The 26,233-nt window shown below is 41.9% G+C and overlaps 1 protein-coding gene across 4 annotated transcripts in view; it reads right to left on the bottom strand.

Moving 5' to 3' along the window:
- Nucleotides 1–26,233, bottom strand: part of LOC6583845 — a 71,280-nt gene that overhangs the window by 39,942 nt on the left and 5,105 nt on the right. The window lies entirely within an intron of this gene.

Here is a 26,233-nt window from a genome sequence, read left to right as displayed (position 1 = left end):
CACGTATATTTCAAAATTTCCCTACTTAATCATTATTATAAGAGAGACCCCTCCTTCTGCCTATTAACAAAACCATTTTACCCAGATTTTCCCATTTTCAATGAGTACAGGGTACAATCAAAACAGAGCACAGAAAAATTGAATTAGTCCAAGCAAGCGTTGCTTATGCAATGAAAAGCTGCTGGCCTTCCATTTGGAGGCCATACAAAAAATGTTGAATGAAATGCTAGCCAGCGCTCCATAATAGTTGCCAATTTATGTTATATTAGCTTTTACTACTGCGAATTTAATTAAGTCTGTGGAAATTGAAAGGCTTTCGGCTGGGGTAGTATAAATTTTATTAAAATTAATTTTAGTTTTCATAGCAATAATTGACTCGAATTGAACTTTTAAAGAATCCAACAAATTAATTTAACTTAATTAAAAATGTTGTAAGGTTTAGAACTACAAAATATGATTATTAAAACGCAATTATATATAAACTTAAATAATTTCTAGACAATGAAATTTAAATTTTTATTCAAGTAAAATTTGTATTTGTAAAAATATTATGCTTTTATTTTATGAAATTATTAAACAAATATATAATATATATTAATTTATATAAAATAAATTTAATAAATTGCAAAATTTTATTTTTGAAATTATTGAAATACATTAAACAAACTTTTTTGAATTTAACTTTTTATTAAATAATCAAGTAAAATGTATGAAAACACAAAACAAGAAAGTCGACAAAAATAACTTTAAAAAATATATATATATTAAAAAAAAAAATTAGTATTATGTATTTTTAAATTAATTTTATTTAAAGCTGTAATGTTTATAAACATTTTTAAATAAAAAGATTTGTAATAATCATTTTTCTTTTAGATGAACTTTAATTTTTTAAAAGCAAAAAATTTATTTAAGAAAATGGATTAAAATTAAAACAAATAAAATTATTTTTTAATTATTTTTACTAATTTTGTGCTGGAATTTTACTTTAAGAGAATGTGTTCGAATTTCGCTTAAAAAATTATTTAAAATGTACAAATAAATATTATCTATACATTTAAGTTTATTGTACTAGTACTTGTAATTAATATGTAAAAAATACATTCTTGTAGTCTGTCAAGTTCCGTTACAAAATAAACTCTATAGATTCCTGAATGGGACACGAATTCGTAGATTTTCTGCAATTGATTTGGCATTGAAGCCGATTGAGGGCTGAGTAAAATACGTTTTGCAGTTGGCTGGAGAATTGATGTGACAGTGTGAAATTTTTGTGGCAAGTAGCAAGTGGTTTATTTTAATTATGTAAGCCAGTCAGGAGGCAGGAAACGGGAGAGAGAAGGCAGGAGGCAGGAAGCAGGAGGCAGGAGTATGGGCAAATATGCCGTAAGGCAGTCGAGCAGTCGAGCAGCTGCCAAGACAGAGCTGGGTACTTCTTTGATTTGCGTTGCTTTGCTCAGTTTGTCGGCAACTTTTGTGCGAGCGAAAGTACACACACACACTGAGAGATACGGGCGACGGAGGAGGCCGAGCAACACGCACACAGGAAATGGAACTTGAGTCAAATTAGCAAACATTTTGCCAAATATTTGTAGGCAAAGTCTCACTCGACTGCCCGACTGCCAGAGAGAGCCGCAGCCGCTTGCCAATTGGCCAAACGCAGCGATCAAATGAGCCGCAAATGTGTACACAAGTGTATCAAGTTGTAAGCAAGTGTGTGTGTGTGTGAGTGTGTGTCAAGACAAAGTTTTCCCTGGGTTAGGCTAAGCAGCTGCCACAATGAATTCGACAACAATTTTGTGCACACAACATTGCTCATGCGACTCGTTGGCTGCTGTGGTTACATAACACACATCACCCATACACACACACACACACACACACACATACACCCAAACACACACATACACTAGAGAGAATCAGCCGCAAAAATATTTAATAGTATTAATAAAGTTAACATTTATTATTCACCGCATGCAATTCAACAAATTCCGTTTGGCTTATTTTGCAATTGCCGTCGATGGGCAGCCATGCCTCCAACACGCAGCCCACCCCCACCGCGTCACCGTTTTAGGGGCGCTCGGTAAACAGCTTAGAGGTCGCTTAGTCCAAGCAGCGTGCCTGGGCACCGTTTGGCTTAGCCAACAAGCGCAGCAATTGAAAAACATCAAGTATCCGCCGTGTGTGTCTATCTCTATTTGAGTGCGTGTGTGCGTGTTTGTGTGTGTTGGTGTGTGTCGGTGTGTGTATGTTTGAGTACGCTAAGTGTGTGTACTTTGAACTTTTCACTTTTCATACAAATTCGTTAGCTACGGCTCTTTGCATAACTGTGAGTGTGTGTGCGTTAGTGTGTGTTTAAGTGTGTGTGTGTGTGTGTGTAGCGGAAGTATGTTTGCTTTACGTTTTGTTCTGTGTGTCCTTAACCAAAAACAAGTAGAACGTTGCAATAGGGTATGACTGACCACAGCATACTCATTCACGGCCCAAACGCTGCCAGGTCCCTTTACCGCTTTGCCACGCCTCCGATGTAGATATATTCGCCATATCTTATTGATTTTGGATTATCAACTTGAGTATATATTCCAAATTTCAAGTGTATAGCACTATCACGTGCCATGATTTCTCAGATACACGAAATGCATTTTCCGATTTGCCACGCCTTTAGTGGGCGTAATTGAAGGGCATACACGAATATATGTTTCAAATGTGTCTAGCTGCAAGAGGTTTGCATTCATATGGGTAGACGGACAGACGGATAACAAGACGGAAATTGCTCAAACCCAATATACCCATTTCCCTTTCTTAAAGGAGCATAAAGGGAAGGCAAGTCGACTAAAGCATACCCTATTCTACAAGTTCACAGATAGAATAGATTAGACTATGGCCTGTTTGGCTTAGCAATACATCGAACTATCGATTCGATATAGAACTTACTTACTTTCACTATCGAACATCGCGCAGCAAGTGTAAAGGCGAATCGCTGCCGTTCCTGCAAAGTTTTGACCAACAGTTTGCCATTTTATGGCTACAGGACATACAACATGTCAAGAGAGAAATAAAAAAAAAAAAAAACAACGTGGCCATAAATAAAGGAGCACAGCGTGCCTGCTGCTCGACCAATTCCCTTTGGGATTTGAGCTTTAACTGTCTGTGTCTGTGTGTGTGTGCGCGAGTGTGTGTCTGTGTGTGTGTGTGTGTGTGTATGTATGCTATGTTGATTCCATTTTAGTTAGCGCTTTGTAATTTTTTTCGTGATTTTTGTTTTTGTTTTTGGCCAGGCAAAAACGAAATTAACTTGGCCAATGGCTACGACAGCTGCCTCGTATCATTTATTGCTTGCGAAGCTCTAAAGCAAGGCCATTAACTAAACTTTCCACAGCTAACAGTGCCAAAAACGGGGCAGAGTGTTAGTTAATTACAAATGAGCCATTCGCAGCAGAGCTAGCTGAGATGGCCCAGTACACCTGGCCAGGTGAAAGAAGTCTTCGATTTGAATTTACTCGATGCCAGCTAACAGCCAAACGGAATATCACAAGAAAACGTTTAAAAGCTCTATTCAAATTGCATTTTCTTATAATAATATATGATGAAAACTGTCAACAACTCGAGTAAGCCTATTATCAGCTAAGCCGATTTACTAAGAAAATAACAGAGACTTGCAGTTGGCGCATTCTGATTGCTGAGCTTCATGCTGACTTGATGCGGCCTTTGCATCGAGTCGTTGCAATCCGTTTTTAACGAGCGGCTTGGTTAATTTTTAACAATAGGTGGCGCCACTTAGCTGCCTAGCAACCAATTAGCCTGAGGCCAGGTCGAGATGTTAGCGATGTCAGCGATGTCAGCGATGTCAGCGATGTCAGGCAGGCATCTTGGCCTGCCAATGCGCCCGCCAATTCGCCTGGCTAATATGGTAAGTGGTGTGCAGGTCTTGGTATTGATTTTATAACCGTTGACCCAAATTGAAGACGGATACAGAAAGAAAACATAACGAACACACACACACACACACACACATGCAGCACGTGGAGGCACGCGACTACAGTAAATCGTCGTCATGCATAATTCAAGTGCACCTCGAAGTCAGGCTAGAGTTTTGCGAGCTTTGTCGCTTGTCGCTTGTCGTTGGAGTCGAATTCTATGATTCCTATAGCAGCGCTCGTATCTTTGATCTCGCTCGAAATGGGCTTATCCACTTTAATGTTGGTTATTTGCTTTTCAAACGCAAATGGCGTAAAGACGGCTTACAGCCGTATTATCATATACATGCATTAATAATATAAGCGCCATGTGTGTGTGTGTGTGTAGGTGTGAGTGTGTGAGCACACAGATACACTCGGCTGCGCTATTAAGTGTTATTAACGTTTTATGTTTGCATTTGCTTCATATGTTTCATGTTGCACATACGCAACGTGTGCCAAGCTGTGAGCGTGTCACTGTTTATTGAGTCTTCTACACGCCACGCCCCACGCCCCACGCTCTACACCCTACGCCCTCTTCTATGTCCAGTTAACGACGCGCTCACGCAATATTATGACACAGTTGACAGCCGCTTAGCAACTCACTTACTCTCGGCCATATTTTGGCCAACTTGTTGGCCCGGCTTGCCCAAAAGGATTGGAGCTACGGCCATAGTCGAAAAAAGAAGAAGAGATATGCGCAACAATGACCACATAGTACTATGAAGTCGTGTGCGTCGGTGTCGGGCCATAAAATTAAGCAACGTAAAGGCCCATTTAATGACTGCGTACTAAAACTCCAAGTACACCCTCTCCCATCCCACCCCCTCCCCGCGCACACACGCACACGCACACACACACACACACAAAATGTGGGCAATAAAAGAGCATCTAGTCATTCAGTAGCGACGTATTAAGCAGCGGATAAGCACGCAAGCATGGATATTGTCAAAATTAATAAAAATATATAATAAACGCTTTGCTAAAAGCCTTTACCAGATTTCTGTAAAGTAACAGAGCCTGGCATGTTAACTCACTGTCAATTGCTTAGTTGATTACAATGTTCCAAATGCTAGCATTGTATAAACAATGATAAATTCAGAAAATAAAGTATTTAATAAATCAAATAGATAATAAAAAATGTTTCTTTTAAATGTTCTGCTGCTTCTATAAAAATTTAACTACGGCAAACATAAAATAAAACTTTACTCTCGTTAAAAATCCGATTTCTCTGGAATGTGGTGAATAGAAACATTTTAATTCAGTTAACTGTTGAGGATTATGTGAATATTCCGTTGCACGCTCCAACTTTTCGACATTAGAACTTTTGGAATGGATTTCATGGAGCGTATAAATATACAGAATTGCATGCAGTTATTTCGGCTGTCAGTATATCAATCATGGAGGCACTTAAGCACTCGACTGACTGCCGCTGGGGCTTGTTTGCCTTCATCTCGTTGGAAGCGGTTGATATGCGTTGCTGATTCAATAACCAACTGGCCCGAGTAGTTTTGACATGGATACGAATGGCATCAAATCTAGATAAAACGAGCAGGAAGAGCTCGACGTCATGAGATTGGGCGTTGGTAATCTCTTTAGAAGCTGAAGGTGTCCTGATTCCTGTGTCGATTTAGTTCGTAATATGCAAATGTCTCAACTGACTGAATGACTAATGATTGACTGATTGAATTACTGAATGACTGATTGACGAAGGGTCTAGCTGTGTGATTAGCAGCAAAGATAAGAGAATGATTTACTGAAACACTGGTGTACTAGTTAATACATAGAGTGAATGACTGATTGAGTGACTGAATGATAGACTAAGTGTACGATTGACTAAGAGACTGATAAAATAACTGAAACACTGAATGATTGACAGACTCATACACAGATGAAATGTATTAAAAATGCAGACAAATGCTGTTGACTAACTAAATGCAAGGCTAAATGTATGATTGATTAGCTGAATAATTTACTGTTTTATGGACACACTACAACAAATTGAGTAATAAGCTGAGTGATTGACTGATTGAACGAATGACCAATTATCAGGTAAACAAGTATATGATTGAATAAATAGCCACTATGATTATTGACGGTCTGAACGATTGACTAATGGACTAAGTGTATGATAGACTAATTGAGTGATAAACTGAGTGATTGACTGATCGTGTGACTGACCAACTGTTAGATAAACAAGTGTATGATTGACTTTACTTACTTAACAGACTGAATATTTAACTATTTGACTATCTGTTGGCTGACTAATTGAGTGATAGCCCAAGTGATTGACTGATTGAGTCAATGACCAACTTTCAGATAAATAAGTTTATGATTGACTTAGGCTGCTATGAATATTGACAGACTGAATGATTGACTAATGGACTAAATGTATGATTGACTATTTGAGTGATCAACTGAGTGATTGACTGATTGAGTAATTTACCAACTGTCAGATAAACAAGTGTATGATTGACTAAGTAGCTACATTGATAATTGACAAACTGGAGATTGACTGATTGACTAACTAATGAGCACAATGGATGATTGACTACTGACTCATGCGCTAACTGGCAGATGAACTAAGAGTTTGATTGATTGAGTGATCAATTGACTGACGTACGGACTGCCAAACTGAATTCCTGAAATAATTCATTGATTGACAACTCACTGAATTACTAATTAGCTCAGTTAACGACTGAAAGACTGCCTCACTAGACGACTGCTTCAATCCCGCAGATTGACTAATACATCGTTAAATCAAATACGAAAAGTGTGTCAAAATAGAGTCAAATATAGGTATATGGGAGTACAGGTATATTGTGAGCTGTTGTCGTACATGGATATGGATATGACACCCATTTTCAATCAGTTTTAATGAGGACAGGGTATGAAGAACTTTCACTGCCACTCGGAGATACTCAGCTTTAGCCTTGGCGAAATAAAAAGCGCATTATAGCGCCCGTCAGCGCCTGCCACGCCCTCCATCCCCAACAGCGTCCTGTCACTCGACGATGAAACTTGAATGCGCTTAAGCCAATTTAAGCATTTGCACGGCACGCAGCCACTTGAAGGCGACGCTGGGTCTGAGAATTCACGCTACGACCGCGACGCTGACTGCGATGATGCCTGTGGCTGCGGTTGCGCTTGTGGGTGTTTGGTGTTTAGTGTGAGCCGGGCTTTGGTCTGGAAATGTCGCTGCTACTACTTGTCGTTGTTGTTGTTGTTGTTGTTGTTGTTGTGAGGCATTTGGGATGCCATGAAATATGCAACAACAACAAACAACAACGCCCACGCTGCAGCGTGTGGCGTGCAGTGCAAACAGAGCGAGCAGCATGCACGCCCAGCTGAAGTGGGACTTGCCAGATGTGTTTATTTACATGCAGGCGCCAGCAGGCAAACGAGAGCAGCTACAAGATCCAACAGCCATACAGGGGCGCGCCCACCCACACACACACACTCACATGACGACTTTGAAAATGCAACTGGCTTGAGCCGAGATACGAAAAGGCAAACGTCTTTTCGGCATCACTCTGTGTCACTTAAGCTGTTTGCACGGGTTCAACCGGCTGCTGTCGGCCGAGCTCCAGCTGGGCTGCTTTTATCGAGCGCGCATTGTGCCTCAATGCTGCGTCATTGTTCGGTTTTTATTGATATGTTTAGCATACTTTTAGGCCCTAGGCAACGTTTTATGTGCAGCCATTAAGCATCAAGACACGCTCGCCCGCTCGCCCGCTCACCCGCTGACAGCGCTGGCATCTGTGAGCCGTCCAGCTGGCCAGCTGTCTGCCGCCTTGCAAAAACCCATTTGCTTAAATTGCCAGCGCCCCACTCTCCATCTCCATCTCCATCTCCATCCCCATCTCCGTCTCCGTCTCCCTCTCAGTGGCTCTTGGAGAGGGTAGCACGCACAGCCGTTCAGTTCATGTCATAAATGACATTGCAGAACTCTGTGCTAACTGAATCTGTTGCGCAACGTGGCAACATTTAAATATAAATTAAAAAGTTACGCATACGCCGCTTTGTACAGCTAAGTAAACGATACTCGTTCTCGTAAAGGGGTAGCGTGAAGGGATGCTGTTCGAGGCGTCGCGACGCGGCCTTTGCTGGGTGTAGTGCCAACAGCTGAGGCAACTCATAATAGCATTTCCATATTGCCATTCTGACAGGCACAAGTCGAGCATGTCGTGCAAGTCAAAAAAAAAATAATAAAAAACGAAAAAGTCTCTGAAAAAATCGCAAATAAAAAACACTCGTATTTCCCATGTGTCTGGCTGCGCAATTTAGCGTGACAACAAAGGCGCAGAAAAAAAAAGAACGAAAGTGAAGAAGCAGAACGCGGCCATTTTCATGGCGTTTGCCCTGGCGGAAGCCGAGGCTGCCTCTTGCCCTCCTCCCCATGCCAAACAATTAAAATTAAAGGCCATCCATTGCGAAAGGTGGCCGCCTGAGTGCCCGGGAATCTGCAGACCCACCTCAGCTGGCTTGACCGCGATCGCAAAAAGCCATAATCGAATAAGCTCGCAGCAGTGCTGCAATCGGGCGTTATCGACTGTCCAGTACACGTTCAAGGACTAACAACGACCAGCACCAGACCCAACGGTCGAATCATTCAGTGTATTTCTATCAAACTCTATTAATAGACAGATGAACACTAACCCTTGCAACCCCAGAGTCAGATTATATGAGAGACCAACCTCAGCGATAAGAATAACCAATAGACCAACACGGAGTCTTACAAACTCAGCGATAAAATAAGAATATGGAATATACCAATGCTGAGCCTTACACACTCAGTAATAGGCGTACTGGATTTAAGATTTGAAAATATGCATGAGTCTGGGTATAAAAACTCGAGCTCAGAAGAATAAAGATGAACACGAAACGAAACTCCATCATAGCCAAGTGTATTCATTCGTTCTATGAGCGAGCGAGCTTCTTAACTAGGACTTATAGTATTCATTGACAGCAGACTCCATTCTCAGAAGTGATTGGTTGACGGACATACGATTGGACGCACGGACGGACCGACGGGCGGATGGATACCAAAGTATTTCCAAATAGTTGGCGTTGCTAGCTCTAGTAGAGGTTAACTTTGGAAGGTCGCTTTTTCGATTTGCCACGCCCCTAATGGGCATAAATATATTTACAACAAACTATTCAGTTTTTTTGCAGTCTTCAGCTAAGGCCTAAAGACAAACAAACACCGTCCTTTTTGTTTTTTATGTAGATGCAGATCCAAGGGAACTGTGGGAAAAAAAATAATTTTCTGATTTTGTATGCCCCAAATGAACGTTTTTATATTTACTGTATACAATGCATATATATTAGCCCAAGCCACAACTTCAAAGGCAGAGAAGTGGGTTGGGCCCACATATGAGCAAACATACGGTAGGACGGACGGACGGTGTGAAGCACGCACGAATGGACGGACGAGCTTTGAAAAAACGCCAGAGTATATTGGCTCCAGTTCGTGCTCGAATAAATAAATAGAAAATTGTCAATAAATTAAAAAAATGCCTTCACTAAATGTGCAATAAATAAAGTAAAAAATATCTGTTAGAGAGAGAGAGAGAGAGGGAGAGAAAGAGGAAGCAAATTAAATTGAATTTCTGGTTTTTTCATCTACGTATATTCGATTCCTCTTCGTTTGACACAGCAAAATTTGTGTTTTTTATGAGTGATATTCAGTTTGATTATTGACTCAATTTGAGAAATATGACAAGCATATCATCAACGAATGTAAAAGTCAACAGCTCTATGGCAAATAACAAGTTAGCTGTTGCTCATATTCATTAACAATTTTCGTATGCAACGCCAATGTAATTTCAATAATAATTGAACCCTTTCGCAGTGCAATCAACCGGGCTGTCCATACCTTCTTTATTGGCTCTGTCAATCAGTCACTCACTCGCCTGACCATCCAGAAATAGATTCAAAAAAGAAAAAATATGCTGGCAACTGCAACAACTGCCAAAGGCCACAAAACCAAGTGTCTAATGCAATCATCGGCAAAGGGCAGCTCTACCAGCACTACCAGCACTACCAAAGGGCGAACGCGGATGCGGATGCGGTGCCATCGCTAGCAGCATGAATAGTAGTCGCACTTCGGGGAGCACTAAGTCACACAGTAGTCTATACATGTACATATATATATATATATATATATATATATATATATGTATGTATGCGTGTGTGTATGTGTGTGTGTGTTGGTTACTTATTATTTCCCTGGAGGTCTGCCACGGTTCTCATAATTAAGCGCACTTTGAATTTAATTATGATTATGCGACAACATAAAAAAAGCGAGAATAAAGCAAATAGCCTTGCTCTAGCAGAGTGCTACCGACCGCATAATGCCCGCCCACAATGAGAGCCAAATGCAGTCCAGGCGAGTGTGTTTCAATCTCAAGCGCTGCTCTATAATACGACCCATCTCTGATAATTTATGCCTTGTGCCCCGACTACTATGATGTCAGGTCTGCCCATATCAGCGGCGCGTGCTGCCCACTTGTCATCCGTTTTATTCCCAGCCAGTTTGCTTGTGGCCAATGCCTGTGTACGTCCGCACGTCCCTACGTCCCTACGTCCGTACGTCCGTACATCCGTATATTGTTGCCGCTCTTCTTCCTTTCAACTGGTTTGCATAATCATTTTTGATCCAAGTCAAAGCGAGACCCTAAGGGCGATTACCAGCTGTTTGGCCGAGGCAGTGACTGAGATAGATAAGGCTGGGCAAGGAGTCGCAGTGACACAAGCCAAGCAAATGGCGCAAATGACTTCGAATGGGAACAGAAAGGTGGCCAGAAGACAAGACATGCTTCAAAATGTAGCAACTGTTCATTAGCCCAGTTAGCACACGTTCTACGCCTTTCGAGTGGTCCCTGCCGTTACGATATTTAATAGGCATTTCCTGGAACTCCTGCCGATGTCCTCCTAAAGGGATTTGATATACAGCTGAGGTCTGTTTTTGAGGATGGTGGGAGCAGAAGTAGATGATGAATCATGTGTTTTGCTAAGGTTCCTGTTAAACTGCATGTCAAAGCATAGTGTATGCTAAAGCTGCTGTCAAGCTGACATGCGCCAGCGCCCACCTCCCTCCCCGCACGGATGTCTCTGGCGCCAATTGGTGTTAAAGCTCATGTCAAACCGCATGCTAATGACGGAAGGAAGCATTTATCAGGGAAGCGCCGCCAGCGGAGTCCAGCACTGATTGGCAACTGCCTGCAGCGTATCTGACAGTCGCGCAATCTGAAGTCGAGTGACTTTCGCTTGCTCGCCGGCTGGGCCGGGCTGGGTTCAAGGCTCAAAAGATTTGTGAAGAGGGGTTTCAGTGCTTAGGATTCTGGGCTGTGCTGTGCTGTGCTATGCTGCGCTGTGTCGGCAGCACAGTTAGAATAGAAATATGAAATACGTTCGGGGCCATAGGTCGAGGGGCAAGAGATCCATTTCCAGCTACCGCTACAATTCCCGGAGCGACGCCAGCACAAACGTTTAAGGCGCCCATGGTGGGCGGGCCAGCGGACAAATGGGGGGTCCAATAAATGGAATCTAATAATAAAACAAACTCTACAATAAAGTGAAAGCAAAAGCGAAGCAGCGCCAATAACAAAAACAAGAAGAGCAGCAAAAGCAAAAGCAGAAGCAGAAGCAAAAGCAAAGCGAAAGCTAAAGCGAAATAAAATGAAATGAAACGAAAACGAAAACTTTTAAGTATCCTATTAATGTTTAATTCGAGTTATTTAAGTTCGGCACTTAATTTAGTACCGTCAGCCAGTTCGAATCGGCAGCGTCGACCTCCTCAGCCGAAACCTTTCGATAGAGCGCTGAGGGGTTTGGGTGGGGACAGCTCGAGGTGCGGGTCGAAGGGGGCGCAGTTGGAATTGCTGCGGATCCAGCGCTCTGCTGGCGTTGTGTGCGTGACCTTTTCTCATTAAATGTTCATAATAAAAACACAAGCAACAACAAAAACAACAGCAACAACTGCAGAGATGTGAAAATAACTAAGTGAGTGCGCGGAAAGGACGGACAGACAGACAGCGCATTGCCAAAGACACCGAGAGCGAGAGAGAGGTAGACTAAGAGTGAGAATGAGCATGAGAATGAGAGTTAGAGACAGAGAGTGAGAGCGAGCAAAGAGAACGGCAGAGGGACTGTTGCCCGCTGCCCGTTGCCAATGAAGTTGTCTTAATCCGGTAATTAATTTCTGTGGTCGCCACACAGCAACAGCAACGGCAACAGCTTTTGACCGAGCCGAACGCGAGCTGCTCGAGGCTCGAGGCTCGAGGCTCGACGCTGGTGGCTCGAGGCTGCAGCAGTTGTTTAATGAAACGCAATGAAAGCGAAAAGTGACAGCATAACAAATTAATAAAGTTACGCGCCGATCAACTTCGGCCTAGAGCCACTCAACAACTATAAAACCGGCAATAGCAACAACAACGACAACAACAACAACAACCGTAACCACAACCACGCAACAATCACTGGCAACGGATTGCGCCGAGTTTGTTGTCTGTTAATCAATTTGTGCCCAAATGTGTTGCAAATACAGGAAAAAGCCAATGGAATTTTGGGCTGCTAAAAGCTTGACTTAGAGACTTAGCTTTCAATTCAATCAGAGCTGAAAAAGTTTTGCCCATTTGTAGCGAAATGGGTCCTAAGCAGGGCCTTAAATGGCTTCGATGGATCTCTATGAAAATAGGATTTATGACTCTTCTGTTCTGGTTGTTAATCATAGTATGCAAATAATTTTTGGAAACAAACTCGATCTACGGGGGATATACGCAGCCCTAAATAAACAAATTTCAAACCTCCATCTCTTATATCTTTCGAGATCGACACGTTCAAACATACGGACAGGCAGACATGGCCAGTATGTTGCCTGATCGACTTTATGGGATCTGCCACGCCTCCTTCTGCCTGTTACATACATTAAACAAAATTCCCATTCCCATTCTCAATGGACTCAGGGTATAAACACAATTGCTCTCCGATCTGAAAGCAACCCGTCAAGGAACCGATGCTATGAGTTGATCTCTGAGTGTTTTCTCAGAGTGTGAGTAAAATACATTTGATCGCTTGTAGATAACTTCAAATATCTACATAAGTCATTTGGGAGCTATGATGTTGATTGCATTAAGCTCTCATGTTGTACTTTATCTATATAAAGCTGGAGTAGCTGAATGGCTCAGCCGCAGAACAGCGACAATTTCGAGCTTCGGAAAAATGTTCAGAAATAAGCAAAGGATTTGCGATCAACACCAACAGAACGTATTGCCCATTTGTCGCAAAATGGGACTTAAGCCGGGCCTACAATAGACTTATAGACGCTTGAAGCGATCTCCTACGAAATCTCGATGGATCTCCATCGGAATTGTAAGCCCATGAAAATATAGGAGATAGACAAGGATAGGCAAACATTAAACCCGTTTTTGAATGGGTGTTGATCATGATACAGAATAATGATATAAGCACCGCCTTGGCGTCGTGAAAGGGGGCAGAGAGAGAGAGAGAGAGAGAGAGATAGGCTGTCTCACCTACAAGTTTAGAGCCGGAAATCGATTTAAAATGAATCAACAAATAAACATCAGTTTATTGACTTTTTTGTTCAGTTTGTCATATCCCATTTATGCATTCGGAATCTGACTATTGATTAACCCAATTACGTATATTCATTTGCAGTAGAATCCGATTATAATGACTCCGCCCTATAGGCGTACGGTTAGTGCAACGAAAATTCCGGTCCCCAGACAACAAACTTATATGAGCAAACTTATACGATTATAGTGTCCTCCGAGTATTAGGAGGGTCCCTATTGTATTGTATTTGTTAAGTCTTCATGCCCCGTCACCCAATACACGAAGAAAGTCTACAATTCAACAGGAGTCACCCCCCATTATAAACAAACTCGCTACGCCCCTGGACATTCATAAGATATGGAAGTTCATATCAATAAACAAAAGTCTCTTTAAGCAAAAGTGATGTTTACTTAAGAGAATTTGCTAAACTGTGGATAGGAGCAGTTCGGCATAGATCGCTGTAGCTCACAGAGATTTGCCGTAGGTCACACAACCGCCTGTCCAAACGACTCAAAGCGAGACTCAAAGCCACTCAGCATAAGCTGTTGCACCTCAATCCATGGCAAAGCCTGCAAGCCTTAAAGCCTGAAGCGCTGAATGTGAGGTGAGCGTGTATCGACCCCAGTTCATCAAAGAGTTGTGGCAAACGAACTCCATGACAATATCATAGCAACCCAGTCCAAGTTCTATTGCTGTTCCATCTATTTACGAAACTTAACTCAAAGGCAAATTGCAAGCGAATTTAATGTGGGTGGCAATGGGAGTGAGAGGGGAGCAAGCAGCTGCCCTCTGCGGCAAGTGGCCGGGGCGAGGTGTTTTCAAATGCAGCTATTCGTGGCATGCGGCACTTTAAGTATTTAAGCCAACTGAAACTTGTGCCACGCATCAACTTTTTGTCACTGCTGAGGCAAATTCAACGAACAAGCCGAAAAGTACTTAAAATAAACTTTGAGCAATCGATTTTTCCAAAACAAAACCAAAAATGCAAACACAAAAAAAAAAAAAGTTTGCTCTCTGTATGCGCGCTAGCGGGGTGAATGTGTGTGCGTGTGTGCCTGTGTGTGTGTGTATATGTGAATAATAATGATTTAAAATTTATTGTATTGCCTTCTCATGTTAAATAATAATGCTTACTTAACAAAAAGTTATCGAAAGTTTGGGCCAAAATGATATTCTTTTAAAAAAAATTTGTTTTGCATTGATTTGTGTGCGTATGAATGAAATATTTAAGACAGGATTTGGAGCTCTGAATCTGATATGGTATTAGGCCAAAGGCCAGTCCCAGTTGGGTTAGCCAAGCATTGGAGAGTGGCTTGCGGGCAGCGGCATTGATTTGCTTATAAATAATGCCAGTTAGCCGCATGAACTGAGGAGATGGCAAAAACATTTCTGTCTCTGGTTGGTCAGCTGCCAGTGGCATGCGGCTAGGCCTCTGGTTGCAGCAGTCAGCGACAGCAGGAGGCGGCGAGAGCAGCAATTGAAATGTTTGCCAGTTAGCCCCGAAGGCGCACAGATTTGTGGTTTTTGCAAAAAGTTATTGGACATATGAATGACTCAGCACATTGTTGAGGTGTCGACGGTACTGAAAATAATCCACTTTTCTGCAAATGACAGACTCGGTGATGTGCTGTGCGGTCAACCAAGGCGTAGTGCCGGGTACCTGGTCAAAGTGCAAAAGTCTGAACGGTAACCAAGCTGCAAAGCTGCAAAGCTGGCGGGGCAGTGAGAGCTGCTCCGGATGCTGCAATTTATGGCAAGCCGGTTTGCATGAGGTGCAGCAGGAGCAGGAGCAGGAGCAGACACCCCACACCTCCTCACACACACACACACACACACACACAATTTTTATAGCACTTGGCTGTTTCACTTGCAATGCATGCTGAGCAGTTCTTTGCCTTTGGCCAGCAAACAAAGGACGAAGAGTAACAATGGGCGACGGAAACGGAAATCGCTGGCACGACGGATGAGCCAGCAGCTGCAGCTGACATTGAATCAAATGGCGAGAGGCGGGAGGTGGGCGGCGGACTGCAGCATGGAATGGAATGAGATGGGATCGTAGCACGCCAGCTCGGTTGCACGGGTCTTATGTGGCTAAAAAGTAAGCAAATAAAAGCAAAGCATTTGTTGCACTTTGCTCTTCGAATGCAGCTGTTGCTTCACGTCTTTAGTAAATTGTCACTCGTCAAAGAGCCGTTATGTGTGTGTGTGAGAGTGTGTGTAGAGTCTACTTATGCTAGTCCTCTTATGTATGCGTGTGTTTGTGCTTGTGTTTGTGTTTGTATTTGTGTGCGTGCCTCACTTGTGCGACAACCTTTTATTTTACTGCTTGCCGTAGACGTTTAGCTGTTGCTGTCGTCTTAGCTTTTGCTTTGACGCAGTTGGCGACACGCAGCACGCCGCACGCCGCACGCCACACGCCACACGCCGTACGCCTTACGCCGTACGCAGTCCGGTTTCTCTCAATCGATATCAATCAATATACACTTCTACATGTGTATTCTTGCGCAGCATGTGTGTGCGCATTGTCTGGCGTTGAAAGCAAACTGTTGCATACAAAGAGCGAGAATGTTGCACGTTAGGCAACAAAATTAATGAATCCCGTTAAGCAGTGAAAAGTATTCAAGCAATGCTTCAGCAGCTACTGCTCCACTCCCACCCCTGCTCATGCTCCTGCTCCCACCCCTGCTCCTGCTCCTACTCCTGCTCCTGCTCGTGCTCCTGCTGCTCGCTACGTAAAATACTGCGGCGATTTATGTGAATCACACTTTGAGACTCCTGCTAACAAGCTGTTAAGCAGTTAAGTTATCAAATTGGTAGCTCAGCGAGCAAACAAGCTCCAAGTTGTGCGTGCTGGCATTTTGTTCGCATTTTCTCAACATCCACAAAGCCAGAGACCCAGCTCCACACAGCCACTGGACGGCGTCCCAGCCTGGTTGCCCCAACGCCACCAAAGTTAACAACTCTCGGGGATGTTTGCCGTTGAACTTATCGAACGTATTATGAAGACGGTTTAACTTTAGCCTAAATTATTTCAACTAATGCAACCAGATTGTTAGAGCCATGCTTATGGCAAACCGAGTTCAGCTAAGTTATTAATTAAAAAATTAAAATAATGAAACTCCGCTGGATCGAATGGAGAATTAACTAAACTCGACTACTAATTCGATAAATAAATTCTTAAATAATATTTGTTAAATATAAATAAATGGGTCCAGGGTATAATAAATACTTACAACTCTCTTTGGACTCTTTGAAGTTGTCTTGTCTTTGTTTTAGCTGATCATGAAACAAATTAATATTTCGATTACAAAAGTCACAGATCTATAACAAAGCTAAGAGCCGGTTGCTAACTGGAGTGAATACACTGCGCGTCATCAGGTTAGCGCCCCCCTTTACACTCAACCTCAAAGCTAAATAAAATCTAAACCAGCAGAGCTCCATCTTTGAAATTTTTTTACATTATACTCCATTTATTTTTCTTTAAAATACAAAAAGAATGGCTACTGTAACAATAAGGATTATTTTTAAAAATTTTTTTTTGTAAAATGTACAAAAAACATGTAACAAAAATTTGGTCATCAGATTAGCGCCCCCTGCGCTAAATTCAATTTATTTAAGTTAATTACCAAAAATAACACCTGTATTTTAAGCTATTGTTATTTTTAAGTAATATTAGTAGTGCGTAGTGCCGTTTTTTGTTTAAAATTACTTAAAAAATTCGATTAGGAATGGAATTATAAAGTTGTTCAATATTATTCAAGGATATGGTTGATTAAGCGTGTTCAGTACCTTCGATTAACTCTGTCTTTGTACTATAATGCTTTCCGGACTCATATACTTTCCTGACCAACCATCCCCAGACGTTTCCAATGATATTAAGGTCGAGTGAGTATGGTGGCCACTCCATGAGATCAATTTTTTGGCCCTGAATCCAGGACTTCAGGGATCGGGCGGTCTGAATTGGGGCATTATCATGCTGGAAAATCTAATGCCGGTTTTCAGACAGGTTATAGAAATGCGAACAGCAGTTTTAAACACGATATTATGGTCCTATGCGTTCATGCGCGATGTCAAAAATTGAAGCTTACAAGCGCTGTAGTAAGATATTGATACCTACACAAATGCCACACCACCCCCCGCCGCAGCGGCTTGGAAACCGTTCCAAATAATGTTCTTCTATGAGTAGGTCATGGATATAATAATTATATCCATCAGTTCCTTCCAAATTCAATTTTTCTCATCAGAAAAGACAACATGCTGCCATTGGGTAGACCACGTCCTATTCGCCCGGCCAAAATTAATGCGTATTTCTTTTCTCAGCATATCGACTGGTGTCTTTTTTTTTACATTCTGTTTCTTTAAGTAATTAACTTTCTTAATTGCTCTTTAGACCGTTGATAAGCTCGTCCTAACACTGATTTTAACCCTAATCTTGGTGGTCGATTCGTGGGAATTCGAAGCTTCTCGAACTAATGCTCTTCTATTTCCTACTGAAATCACTTGATTATTGCCGCTTATATAGTTTTTTCCATAGTTTTCCCTATTTGTAAGAAAATTGCCACTTAGTTTTCTGTTTTTTCCTGATTTTTCAGCAATTTTATGGTTGCATAGTCTAGATTCAAAGTATGCCTCAATCTTTGATTTTCAACCAAAGATAAAACTGTTTCTTTACCCATACTATAAATATATTGAATACTTTGAGCTTCATAAAAAATTTGGTGAGTGTAATTGCCAAAATAAGCAAGATAATTACAATTGCATTTGGGGGCGCTAATCTGATGACGCAAAATAAGTGCACACATTTTTTGCGAAAATAGAGAAGGATAGAAAATAAAACATAACGGGTTTTCACTCGCGCTTTTTTTTGGTATGAGAGACATCTCATATGATGATAATGAAATAAAAAAAAAACCAAGAAGTTGTGTGCAATAGGCAAAGAGAAAAACGTAAAAGAAAATGAGTGTAAGGGGGGGCGCTAACCTGATGACGCGAAGTGTATACAATATACAATACAATTTGATTTCAATATTTGATCACATAACGGCAAATGAAAGGTCAAAGCGTAAAAGTAAAGTAAACTCTGACAAACGCTGTCATGGCCTTGGCTATTCTGATTCGGATTTCGCATGAATCTACAAACTCAGACAAAAACAAGCTCAGCTGGTCTTACCCCTTATCCCCTCGCCCGTACCCCTCCACCCACTCACTGGCTGCTAAATTGTTGCATGCTTCGACACAATTCGAAACAATTTGTAGTGTGTGAAACGTAGCAAAGGCAACAGCAGCAGCAACAACAATAGCAACAACAACAACAACAACAACTTGAAAACCAGTTTGCCAGCATTTGTATATATGCGTTATGCTTTTAGGTAACACCTTTGGTCGCCAGTTAGCCTGATGCTCGTGTCAATTATGTTGCACATCTGTGACTGCGTGCAAGTGCGTGTGTGTGTGTGTGTGTGTGTGAAGCTGAGGACTTGCGCTAGCCAACAGCAACAACAACAATGAGTCTTACAAAATTTCAACACTGCTGACATTGAGCGTTGGTATTCAATGGCGATTTATTACCGTTACCAAAGTGGGCCATATCTGTATAGGTGTGTCTCTCTCTCTCTCTCTCACTCTCACACCTTCTCTCTCTCTCTCTCTCTCTCTCTCACTCTCACACCTTCTCTCTCTCTGTTTGTGTGTGGCAGCGTGTGTTACTTTTATTTTCTGTACCGACACGCAAAAATCGATGATGCGACGACCAAAATAAAAGCCAACCAGCACCCACAAGTCCGTGCGATAGATACCTTTTCCTCTCTTTTTTGTTGTGTTTGCTGTGTTTTATTTTATTTTCTGTTTTTTGTTTTTTTTTTCGTGCTGCCACATTTTGTGGCAGGCACTGTGTATCTGCCGCAGCACCTGTGTGTGTCAATGGCAGCGAGTGCGGCCGCTGATTGATTTGTGAGTGCGGAGCGAAGTGAAGCAAAGTGGAGCAGAAGCGAACGGAGACAAAGGCGCTCTTTCAAGGGTCTCGCACGCCGGGCAATTAGGCAAGCAGTCGAGCGAGCGACCAAGTACAAAATAGTTAAATGACAAATCAAAAACAAAAAACAACAAACTGAAAACAATTCTGTTTGATTGGTTGTCATGCAGTTGCTGCTGCTGTTGCCACGTGCCGCACAGCGAGATGGAGGGAAAGAGAGAGAGAGAGAGAGAGAGTGAGTGAGAGAGGGGGGAGACACAGAGGCAGGCATAGTTCGTAGGCAAACAACTGCTGTCAAAGCAAAGGGCACTGGGCGTGGCAGTAGCTAAAGTTACACACGCACACACCCACACCCAAACACACACACACACACACACATCTATAGAGGCAGGCGTGCCGCATGCCTGGCATGCCTGCATACTCGTGTAATTATTTGCTCAAATCGCACAAAAGTATGCAATGCTTTTTTTCTGCAGGCACTCACGCTGGCATTTAAGCTTGCCCCAACAGCAGGAGCAGCAGGAGCAGGAGCAGCAGCAACAGCAACAGCAGCAATATTGGCTGACTACTCGAAGCATGTGCGAGGGATTGCTGCTGCGACCGCATGAAAGGGCAGACTAACAAAATAATATGTTAAAAATGTTGATTTCAGCTGATTTAATTTGCGGAGCGCGGTTTCTTTGGTCGCGCCGCTGCTGGGCAAATGAACAAATAACTGTCACACATATACACAAGCAAAAAGAGTGAGTGAGAGAGAGAGTACATGCGTGTCAGGCAGCGAGTGAGTCAGTTGTTCGTTTTTGGGCCTTTTTGCTTCTCTTCGAAACATGTCACGTTCTTGGGTTTTACTCGAAATGCCATTTGGCCAATTGCTTTGCCTGCCTGAGCCCTCGCTCCGTCTCTCCCTCTCACGCTCTCACGCTCTCACACTCTCACACTCTTAGTCAGACGCTGTCTCGGCCATATTTGCTTAGCAACTGCCCCTAAAACTGCATTCCAGTTGACAAAAATAACAATTGATCACAATTTCGCCTCGGCTCAGCTTGGCTCAGCTTGGCCATCCGCCTTCATTCCCCTCGAGCGTCGCCTGGACTGCGTTTGACACATGTCCTACAGCGTTTGCTGCACGTTTGCCCGGCAATTTCGGCAATTGATATGGCAGCAGAACCTCGCTGAGTGTAGACCGCGTACACTGAGAACATTTGGAGCAAACTTTCAGTTTGTGCGAGTTAGATGATGATCCTTGCTCTCTCCCACCTCAAATGAACACAAGCTAGTCTATATATAGGCAAATGAAAGATAAGAAATTTAGCTCGTATATATATATTTATATATATGTAGCATTAAGAGGCCACAATCGAGTATCCCTAACTGCGCCATTCCCGCCCAGACGCGACCTTGCCTAACAACACTCGATTCCCCCAAATCTACAGCTAAGCAAATACACTCTGCTGCTCCTGTGGACGGGCATACATACACACATATACACATGTGCTGCGGGAGGGTCAGACGCAAATGGCCATTGAGGCTGGCGCTATTGAGGCCCATCGAGCAGGCTTAAACTGTGTCTGCTAACCCATTTACTTGCGGGCCGAGAATATGAAAAAGTTGCTGGCCCAAGCAAGCAGCATCAGCAACTTTATAATTTGCAGCGCAAGCCCAACGCCCACCCAGCCACGCCCAGGCACAAGGCCGACAGACAGACGGGCAGATACTTTAACTTTAATTTGCGCGACGAGCAGAGGAAGAGCGCTGTAAGAAGCCATGAGATTTGCATAAATAAAAAAAAGGCGGGTGAAAAAAAAAAAAAGTAAGCAAAGAAATGACAAGTAAATGTATGTATGTCAGTGTGTGTGTGTGTGTGTGTGTGAGGATGATGACTTCTAATAAGAATGAGTAAACAGTGAGAGAGGGAGAGGGAATCAGAGCGGGCGCCCAAGATGTATTGGCAGTCGCTCAAGGCAGTCGCAGTCAAATCGCTGTGATCTACCATATGGCATTTGCCCTTGTACTTAGATATGTATCTATATATATCACGTTATATCATATCATATCATATAGATGTATATAAGAATATCAGAAATATATATAACTATATATCTACACTGAGTAACATTGATATTCGTTTCTTTTTTTTTTTTTTTTTTTTTTTTTGTCAACTTTTTTTCATAGATAGATCATATTATATCATATCATATATATAAAAGAATATCGGGAATATGTTTGTACTATATATGCCATATATAGTTGCACTTGCAATTGGCATTCTATTAAAGGAAATTCTAATTGGAAATCCCATTTCACTCTGATATTCCACACTGGACGAACTACAGGGTATACAGGCCGTCTTGACAATGATAACAAGAATAGAAGAAACTATAATTTAATTTGATGGCCGCTGCTCAATCAAGCCGGCTGAAATGCTAAGCAGCGCCTTAGTTGAGCAGGATTCTGCGGCCGAGATTGATGCATGAGGAAGCTGTCGCTGCACTCTGACCCCCGCTCCAGGCTGATTCTATTCATCGTGCTCGTCTTGAGCTAACAAATGGCAAGTTGCCTGGCATTCGGCTGCTCATATGTCAAATCTATCTATTGTTGACTCTTCGCCCATTCATCGCACACACTCACACACTCACACACACACACATGCGTCTCTAATCATACTTGGCCAGCGATCGGAGACAGTTTGACAGTGTAATTAACAGGTTGAGCTAGCAGTTTGTGCCCATATTGAAATATGCATTGCTCAATGCATATTTGAGGCGATTCTCAGATTTATTGAGCCATACCAGTAACCACATCATTAGCAGGGCGTGGTCAACGGCCAGACAACAGCCGGCATCCGCCCAGCATACCCCAATAGGGTCCTACAGCACTAGCAAACCAACAAACGTGCTCGGACTTCTCGATGAGCTGCCTGACGGTTTCTGCCAGTCCATGTGTGCAGCTAAATCCGTTACCATTACTCCCTCTCCCCCTCAACCACATCCACCCCTCCTCGTCGCACGTTTGCAAAATTCTTATCAGAAATTATTACTTATTAAGGATTTTGCATGGTAGCTGCGGGCTGAGCTGGACTTCGAATATGCTGCCAGAGGAAATGGTGCACTGCAGAAAATTCCGAAACTCTTGTCTGTGCCAGGCCACAACGGAATCTTAATTAACCTGCTCGGCTTTGCGGTTGACACACGAATTTCCAATCTGAACTGATGTTGTTGAAAACAAATTTCCCTTGTCAATATTGGAAATTGTACCAGACGCCAGATATATCTGCATTGTAAGTTTAATTTTTTTAGGGATATCTTCAATCCTCTCTTAGCTCTAATGTCTAATAAATAAATAACTAAATCTACATTGTGTGCTGCATATCGTAATACAAAACCATCCGCGCTCAACTTGCTAACTTTTCCGCTCTTGATTCTTGTACTCAGTCACAAAGCAAACGAGCTTATTGGATTTTTTCAATGTTTTGCTTCTTGTGCGTCCATCCGATAAATCATCCGTCCGTTTCACGGTCCTTCCCTCCGCAAACTACTTCCCTGCTACTGAGACTAGATCTCATGGTTCCCTCTGATACAGTGTCAGCATATAATTGTACGTACGTATGTACACATGTACATATTATATATATAAACTGATAGGTATTAATGCGTAGATCATATATCTATTTATGATCCAGCTCCTCAGCTTCCAGAGTTATTTCAATTACATTTTTATTATTTTCCTTTTATAATAAAATTTTAGGCCATAACTCTATTATTTTTATAATAAAAACTGAAAACAGGATTTATGATATTGTTAAATAAAAACAAGATTGATCTGTAATAATTATTTTTGTTTTTTAGTATATAAATTAATTCAAATAAATAATTTTTTTTTTTTTTTTTAATTACTGAAATATTTTTTTTTTTTTTTTTAATAAAAATTATAATCGTTAGGATCCCTGAAAAAATTTTACCCTCAAATCGAAAAATCTATATCTCTCAATACTTAAGAGCTACAACTATAAAACAAAACATTTTACCTACAGCAGATTGCTTCACCCAAACAAAATCCATTATTTGTTGAACGCGAATGAGTATTATAAAGTTGATAACACCCGAGAGCAACATTCAAATTCGATTATTCAGTGTTTCGCACACAAAAAAAAAAAAAAAAAAAAAGAATAACAACTTACAAATCTAAATTGAAAAGAATTGTTGCTGCCAACTCTCAAACGGAATGGAAACCGAATTGTGGCATTTCTGAAGAAGTCGGAGCTGAAGCAAGGCAGGAAGGCAGGAGTCCTTGCCATGTCCGCTATATATACATGCATACATATATATATATATATATCAGCTGGCATTTACAAATTGATCAGCTTGCTCCCATACACAATGGAGCTGGACAACAGAGTTCGTCGAACCGAGATGAACGCCCCGTGTGCACAAGCAGCGCGAATGCAGATAGTAAACACAACGTTGATAGGCACGATTGGGCAAAGTCACACACGCCCATAATTCCTTGCTCAGACTTGGGCCTAATACAGGTGGCATGCTCGCACCTGGGCAGCCGGGCTTAAGGGCTTCCACAAACGGACGTAGGCAATGCGCTCTACGTGCCGGCATGGGGCAGTCACAAAAAAAAAAAACGGTACAAAGCCGCTCGAGAGCAATAGTTGCATTTTTTCACTGAAGTGCGCTCTAAGAGCTCTCACTATGCAAACAGTACGCTTGAAAGGGGTCAAAGGCGATTTTAGTCGGCGTCCGAACAACTTTAGACTGTAACAAAAAATCTGAGGGTAAAGCCCTGTCAACATTTGCCCAAAGAAAAAAAGGAGACGAAACAAAGTGAAACAGTGCGTGGGGACACGCGTGCTGTTCAGTGGATGGCTTGGGCCAATGTTATGCCCTGGCCCGCCTTCGGTTGTCCCCAGCAACGGCAACGGCAACGGCAACGGCAAAGGGAACAGCCTAATGCGTGGCGCAACCCAAGGCTGTAGTGCATCCCAACGAGTGGGCCGGGTGGGCCGGGTGAGCCGATTTAGCGGTCTCCGAGGCGCGCGTGTGTCAACTAATTGGCACATAATTAACTACGAAGTAAACGAACGGGCCACGGCCACAGCTCACGACTGCATTATACTCTGTACTAATCTAATGCTAATCCTGGCTGGAACAGCAAATTGAATTTGAAGAATTTACACTGATGCTAAAACTCTGAGACTTAGGCTTGCGAACTCTGATTTTGTTAGGAATCTGATGGGAGATTCCTGAATTTTAACTACAATAACATATGCAAACTATTTTTTCTAAGAGTAAAGACTAAGCTAGGGAGCCTCTGAGATATTGATAGGAGACTCTTTTACTCTTGGCTCTAAAGCTCTGAGACTTAGGCTTGCGAACTCTGATTTTGTTAGGAATCTGATGGGAGATTCTAAAATTTAAGCTGCAATAAAATATGCAAACTGTTTTTTCTAAAAGTAAAGACTGAGCTACCTCTGAACCTCTGAGACTCTTTTACTCCTGGCTGAACTCACTGTAAAACTCTGTTTGTTTAACTGTAAAACATATCAACGAGTCACTTCATTACTTATATCTCTTTCTTTCTATATTGTATTTTCTATTTTCTGTGGAATTCCAATAAGGAATTGTATTCATTTAGAATGACAGGATCATACGCTCTCATGCAACCTATTCAAACAGAGTATAAAGAGTGTCTTTGAGCCAAGTGCGTGACGGTAAAGGCTTATCGACAAAAGGAGCCACGAACAAGTGTAAATGCGTATATATGTATATGTATAAGAGTCTAAGTGTGTGTCTGACTGTATGTTTGTGTCTGTCTGTCAGTGTGTGTGTGTGTGTGTGTGTGTGTGTGTGCGTGTGCTTAGTTAGGTTGAGTGGGTAGTTTCCTTCTTGCAGCTCTGTTAAACATGTCCGCAGTTAGAGCTGGCTATTAAAAGTTATTATTCATTTCTGAGTATTGAGCTCTGACTGCGAGACTTAAAAACTTTCGAGTTATTGCATGTTGGAGTCTGTTTGCACAGTCAATTCATTCGTAGCAAATTTTTGTGAGATTGCCAAAGCTGTTGACAAGTGCCACGAGGGCCTCAAACTTTCAAGTTGACCAACAAAATTGTTGGCTCAACAGTGAAATGGGGCATAAAATTAAAGCAATCAGACTGCCAGGTCAACTGATTGTTAAATCAAAGATATGCATAAGACTGCCACCTAGGCAGACAGTGGCCATCAGTGAATTTTCAAAGTGTTGCCAGACAGCTCTATAAACTTATAGATATAATAAATATACAGATCCGACTAAAGAGAGAGATAGAGATAGATTGAAAGATAGATATCAAAGGGAAGAAGAGAGCGGAAAATTTGGAAGAGTTCACAAAGAAATAGTGTTGGAAAGCTCTTAAATTATACTGGTGTTCTTCAACACTATGAATGTTAAAAAATATATTTTCAAGCATCTCTTATTGATAATCTTAAATCAAGTTAAATTTGATATAACACATCATAAAGTTTATTTACGATATACGATTCGATTGCATATTCATTACATTCTAAGTAATTTAGTTTCTTTTTGGCTTTTTTGTGTTCGTTCATGTGACTTAAATCAGTTTGTGTGTGTGTTTGTTTATGTATATACAGTGTCGGAAAGTTTCTCATTTTGGGGCCTTTAGGCAGATGGCCCAATTAGCTAATGGATATTTAACAGAGGAACAGCAACACGCAGGGAGCTGAATTACACAC

Source organism: Drosophila mojavensis, unplaced genomic scaffold (genome assembly GCF_018153725.1).
Source record: "Drosophila mojavensis isolate 15081-1352.22 unplaced genomic scaffold, ASM1815372v1 contig_136, whole genome shotgun sequence".
Lineage (NCBI taxonomy): Eukaryota > Metazoa > Arthropoda > Insecta > Diptera > Drosophilidae > Drosophila > Drosophila mojavensis.
This window is presented reverse-complemented; position numbering and strand designations above follow the sequence as displayed.